We start from the raw sequence: 14,076 nt of genomic DNA, 5'->3' as shown, positions 1-14,076 counted from the left end.
CCCACCATAACATCTTTAAGGGCTTCAGAAAGACCCTTTCTGAAAATTGCTGCCAGAGCCTCCTCATTCCATTTAGTGAGCACAGACCATTTTCTAAATTTCTGGCAGTATAATTCTGCCGTTTCCTGACCCTGACACAGGGCCAACAGTGTTTTCTCAGCATGCTCTACAGAGTTAGGTTCGTCATACAATAATCCGAGCGATTGAAAAAATGCATCTACATTAAGCAATGCCGGATTCCCTGACTCAAGTGAGAATGCCCAGTCCTGAGGGTCGCCACGCAAAAGAGAAATAACTATCTTTACTTGCTGAATGGGGTCACCAGAGGAACGGGGTTTCAGAGCAAAAAACAATTTGCAATTATTTTTAAAGTTCAAAAACTTAGATCTATCCCCGTAAAACAAATCCGGAGTAGGAATTCTAGGCTCTAAGGCCGGAGTCTGAACCACATAATCTTGAATACTCTGTACTCTTGCAGCAAGCTGATCCACATGAGAAAACAAACCCTGAACATCCATGCCTGCATCCAAATCCCGAATCACCCAGAGATCAAGAGGAAGGAAAAAGACAAAACAAACTAAAGGAAAAAAATGGCTCAGAACTCTTTTTCTCTTCCTTCTTTTGAGAGGCATTCAGCTCATTTTTGGCCAGTTGTACTGTTATGATCTGGTGATTAAGGAGCGACATGCGTCGAGCTCTGAGCAGGTGGCAACTATACTGACCGCAGTCCCTAAGCTCAACACAACACTAGAAGTAGCCGTGGAATGCTCCTAACTCTGCCTAGGCATCTCGTCACAGCCTAAGAGCTAACTACCCCTAAAGATAGAAGCAGGAAAACTATCTTGCCTCAGAGAAAATCCCCAAAGGATAGATTAACCCCCCACAAATAATAACTGTGAGAGGAGAAGGAAATGTCATACGTAGTATGAAACAAGATTTAGCACAGGAGGCCACTTCTAGCTAGATAGAAAATAGTACAGGACAGAACGCTGTGCGGTCAGTAATAAAAACTAGAAAAAGTCCACCGCAGAGAAATGCAAAAATCTCCACACCTGACTAAAGGTGTGGAGGGAAAACTCTGCTGCCCAGAGCTTCCAGCTTAGCTGAATAGATCCATACTGAAAAGCTGGACAAATGAACAAAAACAAGAAAGTGCTGAACAACAAAGTCCACAACAAGAGAACCGCAAAAGGACAAGCAAGGACTTAGCTTTGATGAACTGGTCAGAGTGTCAGGAAAGTCCTAAGAGCAATGACTCCAGGCAGGAACAATAGACAACTGGCATTGAATGAGGGATAAGGCCAGACTAATATAGCCGAGCCAGAAAGACGATCAGTGAAAACAGCTGCTGAAGCTAAATCCAAGAAGCAGCCATACCACTAAAAACCACAGGAGGGAGCCAAAGAGCAGAACTCACAAAAATGCTACTTACAACCACCAGAGGGAGCCCAAGAGCGGAATTCACAACAACTGAGCAGCCTATCATAGATCATGTATGAGCTCATTTGGGAGGAGCCCAGCCCAGTCACACAGCATTGCCAGTCATTCCACAATCCACACTTGTACAGTACACACAGTTCTGTCTCCTCCTCCCTCCTCGCAGCCCCCAGTCAGGCGGGAAGAAGCTAAACAAACAGCAAGGTAAAAAATTGGCTCAGCCCATTATTCTCTATGTGGAGTGCGGCTCTGCAGGTGGAGGGTCCACACCAGAACTGTAGCAGGTAAAGACCCCAATATCCACAGGTGTCCCTTCTAATTGGGGAAACTATCACCTCTAACAATCCTTGGACAGTTCTGACAAACACAGTAAAGTGCCCCTTTCTGGAGGTGACGGAAAGTCTGTTTAGTCCCTTCAGCTTCAAAGTATCAGCTCTAATCCAATGGTGAGAGAGCGATTTACCCTGAAGAGTCACAGATTGTGGGGTTGTTATAAAATGTTATATTTAGGGGGGTTCGTGTTGTTTCTTTTATAAGAATCACAATGGTTTTGTTCTTTTTCCGCTGATAGATACAAAGGACCAAAATATGAAAGACGGGAACCAAGGAAACGTGTATTACTCTCATAGTACGCCCTATATCACTTCTCCCCTATGCCTCAAAACTACTGGAACAACACATCCATCTTGAACTGTCCTCCCATCTATCTTCCTTTTCCCTTTTCGACCGCTTACAATCAGGCTTCCTGTCACACCACTCCACTGAAACTGCCCTAACTAAGGTCACCAATGACCTATTAACCGCCAAGAGCAAGCGACACTACTCTGTCCTCCTCGACCTGTCGGCTGCCTTTGACACAGTGGACCATTCCCTATTACTACAGACCCTCTCATCCCTTGGCATCACAGACTTGGCCCTATCCTGGATCTCGTCATACCTAACTGACCGAACATTCAGTGTCTCCCATTCACACACCACCTCCTCACCTCGCCCCTATCTGTCGGAGTCCCACAAGTTTCAGTTCTAGGGCCCCTGCTCTTCTCCATTTACACTTTTGGCCTGGGACAACTCATAGAATCTCATGGCTTTCAGTATCACCTCTATGCTGATGACACACAGATCTACATCTCTGGACAAGATATCACCTCCCTACTAACCAGAATCCCTCAATGTCTATCCGCTATTTCATCCTTCTCTGCTAGATTTCTAAAACTTAACATGGACAAAACAGAATTCATCATCTTTCCCCCATCTCACGCGACCCCCCAACGAACCTATCCATTACAGTAAATGGCTGCCCACTCTCCCCAGTCCCACAAGCTCGCTGTCTCGGGGTAATCCTTGACACTGATCTTTCCTTCAAACCGCATATCCAAGCCCTTTCCACTTCCTGCCGCCTTCAACTCAAAAATATTTCACGGATCCGTACATTTCTAAGCCAAGAATCTGCAAAAACCCTAGTCCACGCCCTCATCATCTCTCGCCTTGACTACTGCAACATCCTGCTCTGTGGCCTCCCCTCTAACACTCTCGCACCTCTCCAATCTATTCTAAACTCTTCTGCCCGACTAATCCACCTGTCCCTCCCCGCTATTCCCCGGCCTCTCCTCTCTGTCAATCCCTTCACTGGCTCCCCATTACCCAGAGACTCCAGTACAAAAGCCTTACCATGACATACAAAGCCATCCACAACCTGTCTCCTCCAAACATCTGTGACCTCGTCTCCCGATACTTTCCTGCACGCAACCTCCAATCCTCACAAGATCTTCTCTATTCCCCTCTTATCTCCTCTTCCCACAATCGCATACAAGATTTCTCTCGCATATCACCCCTACTCTGGAACTCTCTACCACAACATACCAGACTCTCACCAACGAAACCTTCAAAAAGAACCTGAAGACCTACCTCTTCCAACAAGCCTACAACCTGCAGTAGCCACCTATCGACCAAACCACTGCACAACCAGCTCTATCCTCACCTACTGTATCCTCACCCATCCCTTCTAGATTGTGAGCCCTCGCGGGCAGGGTCCTCTCTCCTCCTGTACCAGTTGTGACTTGTATTGTTCAAGATTATTGTACCTGTTTTTATTATGTATACCCCTCCTCACATGTAAAGCGCCATGGAATAAATGGCGCTATAATAATAAATAATAATAGTACGGGGCCCATTTCTTGGCCTCCACACATTATCATAGCACAAGATATCCCACATAATATGCTTCCACCCAAACCACTAGATAATAAATCCTCACTTATCAAGAATGGGGATATCATACAGTGCCACTTTCTTGGTTCCCACCAGGGCTGCGGAGTCGGAGTTAGTTTTGGTTGGAGTTGGTAGAAATGTACAGACTCCAGCTTTAAAAAAAAAAAAAAATGTATTTCATAATTGAACTTTCATATGAATTTTATAAATGTTACTCAAATATATATGTTCTATCAAACTATGAACAACAGTGATAAGTAGTTCTGCTGGAGATAGAGACATTTCTTACTTCTTGTGTGTCACTGTTCTCCACTGCCCTTATCTAATCTTATATTTGACACCTATAGATATGAAACAACAACCAATGATTTGAGATTAAAATATAAATTTTATTATAAACACAAAAACAGTTTAAAATTCAGGAAAGGACCACCAGGTGGCAGTAGAATGCAGGTTACCATACAAGGGCATGTCAATAAATTTTGAATAATTTCCAAGGAAATCAGATAATGTAACGAGCATGGAAATCTCACCATAAATGATAAAAAATTGAGGTAATTTTGCTTATATTGCACTGTTCATATTTCATAGTATATTCCTTATGGAAAAGTAAGGGATAAAGTGAACATCGTGCATGTAGCAGAGTTGATATTACAAAAAAATACTCAAAAAATAAATGCAGTGACAAAAAAGTCAAATTTACCCAGAAAAATCTAAATAAATAAATAATTAATAAACTACCTCTAAAGTGCACCAAATAAATTGCATTGCACTGCGTGTTAATAATTCAATATAAAGTACATATGTCAGGAAAGTATCCGTTTAAAGTGAACGCTGTGCATAAGTAAGCTATATAGATAAATAGATAATATACCCCCAAAATAGATATAATAAAGTGCCGTGCACAGTGAATGAGGGAAACAAGGATATAAATAAAATCAAATAGTTACCAAGTGCACCAAAATGTAATCATGTGAAATGTTTCCATGGTCAGACATACCCTGATGATAAGCCCGCACGGCCCAACACGTGTTTCGCTTCAGCTTTGACGAGGTAGACTGACGATAAGCCCATCGCATAGCGTTATATATCCATAAGGACCAATCAAAGAAAGTGCATCGTGCAAATCAGCAAATAGACGGCGAGACTGAGTTACAATGCATGGTAATGCTGCTGTCATCTCCTGGAGATCAGGGATATGTCTCCATGGAGCGCTTCACATGGAGATTAGGACAGTCAGAATACAGAGCCCCAGCACCTTAAGGTTCCGTCACACTGAACGATATCGCTAGCGATCCGTGACGTTGCAGCGTCCTGGCTAGCGATATCGTTGAGTTTGACACGCAGCAGCGATCAGGATCCTGCTGTGCCATCGTTGGTCGGCGCAGAAAGTCCAGCACTTTATTTCGTCGCTGGACCTCCCGCAGACATCGCTGAATCGGCGTCTGTGACGCCGATTCAGAGATGTCTTCACTGGTAACCAGGGTAAACATCGGGTTACTAAGCGCAGGGCCGCGCTTAGTAACCCGATGTTTATCCTGGTTACCAGCGTAAACGTAAAAAAAAAAAAACACTACATACTTACATTCCGTGTCTGTCCCCTGGCGCTGTGCTTCTCTGCACTGGCTGTGAGCGCCGGCCAGCCGGAAAGCAGAGCACAGCGGTGACGTCACCGCTCTGCTTTCTGGCTGGCCGGCGCTGACAGTGCAGAGAAGCACAGCGCCGGGGACAGACACCGGAATGTAAGTATGTAGTGTTTGTTTTTTTTACGTTTACGCTGGTAACCAGGGTAAACATCGGGTTACTAAGTGCGGTCCTGCGCTTAGTAACCCGATGTTTACCCTGGTTACCAGGGGACTTCAGGATCGTTGGTCGCTGGAGAGCTGTCTGTGTGACAGCTCTCCAGCGACCAAACAGCGACGCTGCAGCGATCGACATCGTTGTCGGTATCGCTGCAGCGTCGCTTAGTGTGACGGTACCCTAAGTCAGAGAGCAGATAAGATGACCAAAAGTAAGGGAGCGGGTCAAAATCCAAGTAGATTATATAAAAGTGAAGTTAGGATACCTCCCAAAGAGGTAAAAGAGATTGATCCATATGTAGCACCTAACGCAGAAATTCTAAGACGGGCATATGTAGTCCATAGGTTTCATGTCAAACAGTGAAATAACTAAAAACAAAGACAAAAAATAAATAAGAAAGAGAAATAAGAAACGATGATTGAAAGCATAACAAATAACAATATGGGAGAAACTAATTCCAAAAAGGCACAAAACTCAGGGCCTCATTTAAGCCCTTAGGGGACACGGTGTCTAATTTACAGATCCACTGTATTTCTCTCTGTGCCAGACGTTTTTTCCTGTCCCCACCCCGGGTCCCTATGATAATTCTATCAATCCCGCTTACCTTAAAAGGAACCTGTCACCTGAATTTGGCGGGACTGGTTTTGGGTCATATGGGCGGAGTTTTCGGGTGTTTGATTCACCCTTTCCTTACCCACTGGCTGCATGCTGGCTGCAATATTGGATTGAAGTTCATTCTCTGTCCTCCGTAGTACATGCCTGCACAAGGCAAGATTGCTTTGTGCAGGCGTGTACTATGGAGGACAGAGAATGAACTTCAATCCAATATTGCAGCCAGCATGCAGCCAGTGGGTAAGGAAATGGTGAATCAAACACCCAAAAACTCCGCCCATATGACCCAAAACCAGTCCCGCCAAATTCAGGTGACAGAGTCCCTTTAAGAAGGGATGAGTCGCATCCATGGAAAAGCTTGAAGTGACGGGGTACCGTCTTTAACCCCTTCATGACCTTGGGACTTTTTGTTTTTCCGTGTTCGTTTTTCACTCCCCTCCTTCCCAGAGCCATAACTTTTTTATTTTTCCGTCAATTTGGCCATGTGAGGGCTTATTTTTTGCGGGACGAGTTGTACTTTTGAAAGACATCATTGGTTTAGCATGTCGTGTACTAGAAAACGGGAAAAAAATTCCAAGTGTGATGAAATTGCAAAAAAAGTGCAATCCCACACTTGTTTTTTGTTTGGCTTTTTTGCTAGGTTCAATAAATGCTAAAACTGACCTGCCATTATGATTCTCCAGATCAGTACGAGTTCATAGACACCTAACATGACCAGGTTATTTTTTACCTAAGTGGTGAAAAAAAATTCCAAACTTTGCTAAAAAAAAAAAAAATTGCACCATTTTCCGATACTCGTAGTGTCTCCATTTTTCATGATCTGGGGTCGGTTGAGGGCTTATTTTTTGCATGCCGAGATGATGTTTTTAATGATAGCATTTTTGTGCAGATACGTTCTTCTGATCGCCCGTTATTGCATTTTAATGCAATGTCGCGGCGACCAAAAAACGTAATTCTGGTGTTTCGCATTGTTTCTCGCTACATCATTTAGTGATCAGGTTAATGCTTTCATTTAATTGATAGATCGGGCGATTCTGAACGCGGCGATACCAAATATGTGTAGATTTGATTTTTTTTTTGTTGATTTATTTTGATTGGGGCGAAAGGGGGGTGATTTAAACTTTTATATTTTTTTATTTTTTTCACATTTTTTTAACTGTTTTTTTTTTTTTTTGCCATGCTTCAATAGCCTCCATGGGAGGCTAGAAGCAGGCATAGCACGATCGGCTCTGCTACATAGCAGCGATCTGCTGTTCGCTGCTATGTAGCAGAAAATCAGGTGTGCTGTGAGCGCCGACCACAAGGTGGCGCTCACAGCTGCCGGGGATCAGTAACCATAGAGGTCTCAAGGACCTCTATGGTTACTATTCTGAAGCATCGCTGACCCCCGATCATGTGACGGGGGTCGGCGATGCGATAATTTCCGGCCGCCCGGCCGGAAGTGGTAGTTAAATGCCGCTGTCTGCGTTTGACAGCGGCATTTAACTAGTAAATAGGTGCGGGCAGATCGCGATTCTGCCCGCTCCTATTACGGGCACATGTCAGCTGTTCAAAACAGCTGACATGTCCCGGCTTTGATGCGGGCTCACCGCCGGAGCCCGCATCAAAGCAGGGGATCTGACCTCGGACGTACTATCCCGTCCGAGGTCAGAAAAGGGTTAATTCAGCAATATTTGTGACACCCTCCGCAGCTCCATCTCCCTGATCTCCAGGAGATGACAGCAGCATTACCATGCATGGTAACTCAGTCTCGCCGTCTATTTGCTGACTTGCACGATGCACTTTCTTTGATTGGTCCTTATGGGTATATAACGCTATGCGATGGGCTTATCTTCAGTCTCCCTCGTCAAAGCTGAAGCGAAACACGTGTTGGGCCGTGCGGGCTTATCATCAGGGTATGTCTGACCATGGAAACATTTCACATGATTACATTTTGGTGCACTTGGTAACTATTTGATTTTATTTATATCCTTGTTTCCCTCCTTTATTTACTGTGCACGGCACTTTATTATATCTATTTTGGGGGTATATTATCTATATAGCTTACTTATGCACAGCGTTCACTTTAAATGGATACTTTCCTGACATAAACTTTCCTGACACTTTATATTGAATTATTAACACGCAGTGCAATGCAATTTATTTGGTGCACTTTAGAGGTAGTTTATTATTAATTATTCATTTAGATTTTTCTGGGTAAATTTGACTTTTTTGTCACTGCATTTATTTTTTGAGTATTTTTTTTGTAATATCAACTCTGCTACATGCACGATGTTCACTTTATCCCTTACTTTTCCATATGGAATATACTATGAAATATGAACAGTGCAATATAAGCAAAATTACCTCAATTTTTTATCATTTATGGTGAGATTTCCATGCTCATTACATTATCTGATTTCCTTGGAAATTATTCAAAATTTATTGACATGCCCTTGTATGGTAACCTGCATTCTACTGCCACCTCGTGGTCCTTTCCTGAATTTTAAACTGTTATTATTGTGTTTATAATAAATTTTATATTTTAATCTCAAATCATTGGTTGTTGTTTTATATCTATAGGTGTTATGTATTTATACAGATACACGACCACACATATAGTTGTTTATTTGGTTGATTAACTAATCTTATACTTGGTTAACCTCATGCTGCCCCAACCCCCTATTTACAATGTATGAAACTGAAAGTGAAAATGTGTTGCAAATTCTTAGTAGTAAAGCTCCTCCTCTAGACTAGATGTTTGGTGTGCCTCTTCCAAGCATCTTACGGCTGCTACTCAGAAGAGGAAGACTGTAAGAAGTATTATCCTTTCAACAAACTTTGCATCAGTTAACTGTGAGTACATAAGGAATAACAGTATTACTGACCACTATATCAGTTGTATGACCTGGCAATAGTTTTGTACAATTGTTTTTAGGAAAAACAATTGTCATTTGGATTGCGAATACAGAATTGAAAACCTGAGAATGTCAAAGAAGCGTCACATTAAATCAGCTGTATTTGAACATTTCACCATCACTCAAGATAGAAAACATTATGTCTTTCAGTGTATGACAAATGATCCAGACGAAAACAAATGCTGTGAAGCCAAGATCAGTGCATATTAAGGCAAAGATAAAAATGCTCCTACCAGAGCTTCTAATCTAAAGAGACATTTACAGCGCTTTCATCCAGAAGTACTGAAAGCAGTGGATGAGAAAGACTGCATCCAAACCAATGAACCAGTGCCCAGCTCTTCCAGCCAAACAAAGGAGCAGAGAACTTTGCAGCCATCAGTTGCAAGATATTTTGTCAGTGACAAAGTTACTGTGACAATGACAATAGATACATTTAAAAAAACAGATCATAGAGCTTGTTGTATAGGATTGTGTGCCTATTTCATTATTTTCACAACCAACTTTTATGTGTCTGAATGGGGAAATGGCCCGCAAGCTTGGTGTTTCTCTAGAGAGAGAGAGTATTAGAAAATTAGTAGTCGAAGAAGCTTTTAAACAAAAAGAAGAACTTAAAAAAAACTCTCAAGGGATGCTTTCTGTTTCTTCAAATGGATGCCTGCACACGTCACAGAGTGAACTATTTTGCCATCAATGTCCGATTTGATTGTGACAAAAATGAAATAGTTACCAAGACATTGGCAGTAAAAAACACCAAAGCTCATCACACCAGTGAGTTTCTCCAGGTCTTGGTGGAAAAGGTTCTGCAAGACTATGAACTTAAAAAAAGAGCAAGTTCTTTCTGTCGTAACTGACAATGCTACAAATATGATAAGTACTATTAAAGGGACACTGTCACCTGAATTTGGAGGGAACAATCTTCAGCCATGGAGGCGGGGTTTTGGGGTTTTTGATTCACCCTTTCCTTACCCGCTGGCTGCATGCTGGCTGCAATATTGGATTGAAGTTCATTCTTTGTCATCCGTAGTACATGCCTGCACAAGGCAATCTTGCCTTGCGCAGGCGTGTACTATAGAGGACAGAGAATGAACTTCAATCCAATATTGCAGCCAGCATGCAGCCAGCGGGTAAGGAAAGGGTGAATCAAAAACCAACAAAACCCCGCCTCCATGGCTGAAGATTGTTCCCTCCAAATTCAGGTGACAGTGTCCCTTTAAGCTAATGAATGAGAGTAATGATGGTGACCAGCAGCTAGAAGAACATTCTGGGTCCACAGACACAGAAATGTTTGAAATAGAGGAACACAGTGTTGTAACTGAGGAGCAAACTGAAGTTGCTTCAGATGAACAGCAACATGATAGTTTAGATCAGAGGTGTCAAACTGCATTCCTTGAGGGCTGCAAACAGGTCATGTTTTCAGGATTTCCTTGTATTGCACAGGTGATAATTTAATCACCTGCACAGAATGATTCCAGCACCTTGTGCAATGCTAAGGAAATCCTGAAAATATGACCTGTTTGCGGCCCTCGAGGAATGCAGTTTGACACCTCTGGTTTAGATGATCTTGTTGAAACTGTGTCAATACGTTCTTTCATTCATCACATGTGCTGTGTTGTGCATCCGCTACAGCTGGCTATAAGAGACAGTCTGCAAGAAGGACATGCTGCTGCACTGATTGGCAAGGTGAGAAAATTGGCTATTGTTGCCAACTGAAAATCTTTCTTGTAGACATGGCTAACCCTCAACTGACGCTAAATGAAAGTCAGTGGAATCAGGTGACTGAGCTGGAAAAATTGCTAGAGCACCCATTTACAGTGACTAAAAAATTACAAGCAGAGGACTTAAATCCAAGTATTTTCTTAAAGGAGAGGAAGAACCTGATGTTTCGCCTGTCCCAAAGAGGAGGGTTAATTGCAAGTGGCATTGCTACATCAATGAAACGGAGAGAGGAGCTACTATTACAAAATAACATTCTTTTGGCAGCTGTTTATGTAGACCCAATGCATCGGATTCTTCTAGATGATCTACAGCTAAGTAAAGGAAAAGAAGCTGTGTTTGAAATAGCAGTAAGGATGAAAGGGTTGCAGAACAGTCAGGAGGAACAAGAAGAAATTGGTCATCCTGCCACATCTTCACCCTCATCAACTGATGAAGAATTTAATTTAGAAAAATATTTGGATCACAAGGACCGTGCAAAGCGTTCCCTTATAGAAGAGTCATCCCCATCAAAGAACACAGCCAGTATATTTCAGAATTTTTCATGTGCACTAAAAGAAATTGAGAAATTTGACCGTTCATCAAAAATAACAGTGCAACAAGCGATTCCTCTGTATCCTGACATTGTCAGAGAAGTTTCCCGAGTGGTTACTGCTTTGCCACCGACCCATGTTAGTGTAGAGAGGTTGTTCTCTGCTCTCAAAATAATTAGATCAGATTTGAGGGCATCCATGAAGGAGGATCTGACAGAGGCAATACTTTTTCTGAGGACAAATTTATAGATTTCTTCTTAACTGCATAACAGTGTTTATTGCATATTTGCATACAAGAGTTTAGAAAAGTTTATAAAAGTTATTTGCTATATTCTAATTGTATTCTAATAAATATAGTTTTTGCTCTAAGTGGTCTGATTACTTATGTGATGGTGAGAAACTGAATAAGCACAATGTTACTATTTGACAACAGTAAATTTATTGTTACGAATTGGCCATTTATGAAGGAGTCGGAGTCGAAGTCGGAACCTGATAAAATCCAGGAGTCGCAACTGTGGCTTACTGACTCCACAGCCCTAGTTCCCACACACAGAATAATTTTTTCACAGTACCTCCATCCCCAATAAACTTTGAGTTTATTTTCTGAAAATGAGAAATGGTGAAAATAACAAAAAAATGCAGTGCTTGCAGACCTCAAATAATGCAAAGAAAAAAACGAGTTCATAATCATTTAGAAACCACAATACTGATGTTTTAATTAGGAAGAGTTCAAAAATCAATATTTTGTGTTATAACCATGATTTTTAATCACGGCTTTCATGCATCTTGCCATGCTTTCCTCTGCTTTTTGGTAACCTCTGCCACTCCTGGTACAGAAATGTAAGCAGTTCTTCTTTGCTTGATGGCTTGTGACTATCCATCTTCCTCTTGATTACATTCCAGAGGTTTTCAATGGGGTTCAGGTCTAGAGATTAGGCTTGCCATGACAGGGATTGATGTGGTGGCCCTTCATCCACACCTTGATTGGCCTAGCTGTGTGGCATGGGGCATTGTCCTGCTGGAAAAACAAGCCCCCAGAGTAAGGGAACATTGCCTGAGCAGAAGGAAGCAAGTGGTTTTCAAGGATAACCTTGTATGTGGCTTGATTCATACTTCCTTCTCAAAGATTAGCCTGCCCAATTCCAGCCTTGCTGAAGCATCCCCACATCATCACCAATTCTCCACCAAATTTCACAGTGGGTGCAAGACACTGTGGCTTGTACGCCTCTCCAGGTCTCCGTCTAACCATTAGATGACCAGGTATTGGGCAAAGCTGAAAACTAGACTCATCAGATCAGATTACCTTACTCCAGTCCTCTATGGTCAAATCCTTATGGTCTTTGGCAAACTTCAGCTTGGTTCTCCTTTGCTCTTCATTGATGAAAGACTTTTTTCTAGCTTTACATGACTTGAGTCATGCATCTAGGAGCCTGTTATGAATTTTTGTTGCTGTGCTCTTCACCCCAGCTGCCATTTCCCATTCCTTTTGTAGGTCACTTGATGTTATCCTGCGGTTTCTGAGTGACATTCGAATAAGATGACGGTCATCACGGTCAGTGGAGAGTCGTTTTCGCCCCCTGCTGGTCTGTAGCTTTGTTGTCCCCAATGTCTGCTGCTTGACCTTGTTGTAATGGACTGACGTCTTAGAAATTTTAAGGATGGAGGCAACATGACGCTCACTGTGTCTCTCTGCTAGTAAAGCCAGAATTGAGCCCTTCTTTCCCTCACTCAAGACTTTTCATTTCAATTCCTTTCGCACGGTTGAAACTTATTTTCTCATTCCTATTACTTTTGGGATATTACTAGCACTTGTTTTGCTATCCAGCTTGTCCTATTGCAAGAGGATTGTGAACACCACAGAGGGGTTTTTATACTTTCCTTCATTAGATAAGATTTGGTTCAGGTGATCACCTAATCAGAAGCACATTAAGTAGAGTGAGGTGTACTCTGGTTGGAATTTAACTGACACTGGAACGGGATGGCTGTCAGACATGTAGAGAACCTGATTTTTATAAAACTGTGCAGTAGTCTCTAAAGTTTTGCCAGAGTTGTATGGAAGCCTACAAGACAATGCTAACAAAAACAAACAACATAATAGAAAAATAAAATAAAACACTGTACATGGAGACATCGGTATCAAATATCTCCTGTCTTGTTTTTCTTACAAACAATCTTTTATAAAAGCCTCAAACTTCTGTGTGTGAATCAGACCTGAGATCTGAAGTGATAGAAGATTACAGTGCGGGGAAGACTGGAAACCTTCATATAGACGGCCGGTGGTGATGGAGTCAGTGACGGATTCTGGCCAAATATGTTCCTAGAGCCGTAGTAGAAGATGAAGATGTCGTCCTCATCATGAAGTAGTTATTTCTCCTGTCACGTCTAATGAATATCTCCTGCAGTTTTGGTAATGCCGATTCCAGTGTAGGTAAATGAGACGAGAATTAGCGTTATGGAAGATGAGTCTATGAGAAACGTATTCAGCTGCCGACTTCAAGGAAGAAACTGCTTGTTCTCTGTTGCCTAAATATATAGGTTTTATTAAAATATGTCGGGGGGGGGAGGGAAACAGAATATTGTAAAATAATAATACCATTGCTGCTTTGGTCCCCTGCCATTTCCTAGTCATTTCCAACGAACTTGTGATTCCTAAAGCCAATCAGTTGCCAAAGCAGTGAGTAACCTATCCAGTGATTGTGAGCATGGAGGAGATGTCTTAGCCAGAAATTCAACTTATGTTCGAGTCCATAAAAGACTAGAGAATACATCTAGACGTTCTGTCTCCTCATGTTTCCCTTATTATCTCCAGTAATTGTATTATTACACATGATTTTTATGATGTTACATCAGCTTATCTTCTCATTCAGGTCTCTACA

Source organism: Ranitomeya imitator, chromosome 2 (assembly GCF_032444005.1).
Source record: "Ranitomeya imitator isolate aRanImi1 chromosome 2, aRanImi1.pri, whole genome shotgun sequence".
NCBI lineage: Eukaryota > Metazoa > Chordata > Amphibia > Anura > Dendrobatidae > Ranitomeya > Ranitomeya imitator.
The sequence above is the reverse complement of the archived record's forward strand: the minus strand, read 5'-3'. Positions refer to the sequence as shown.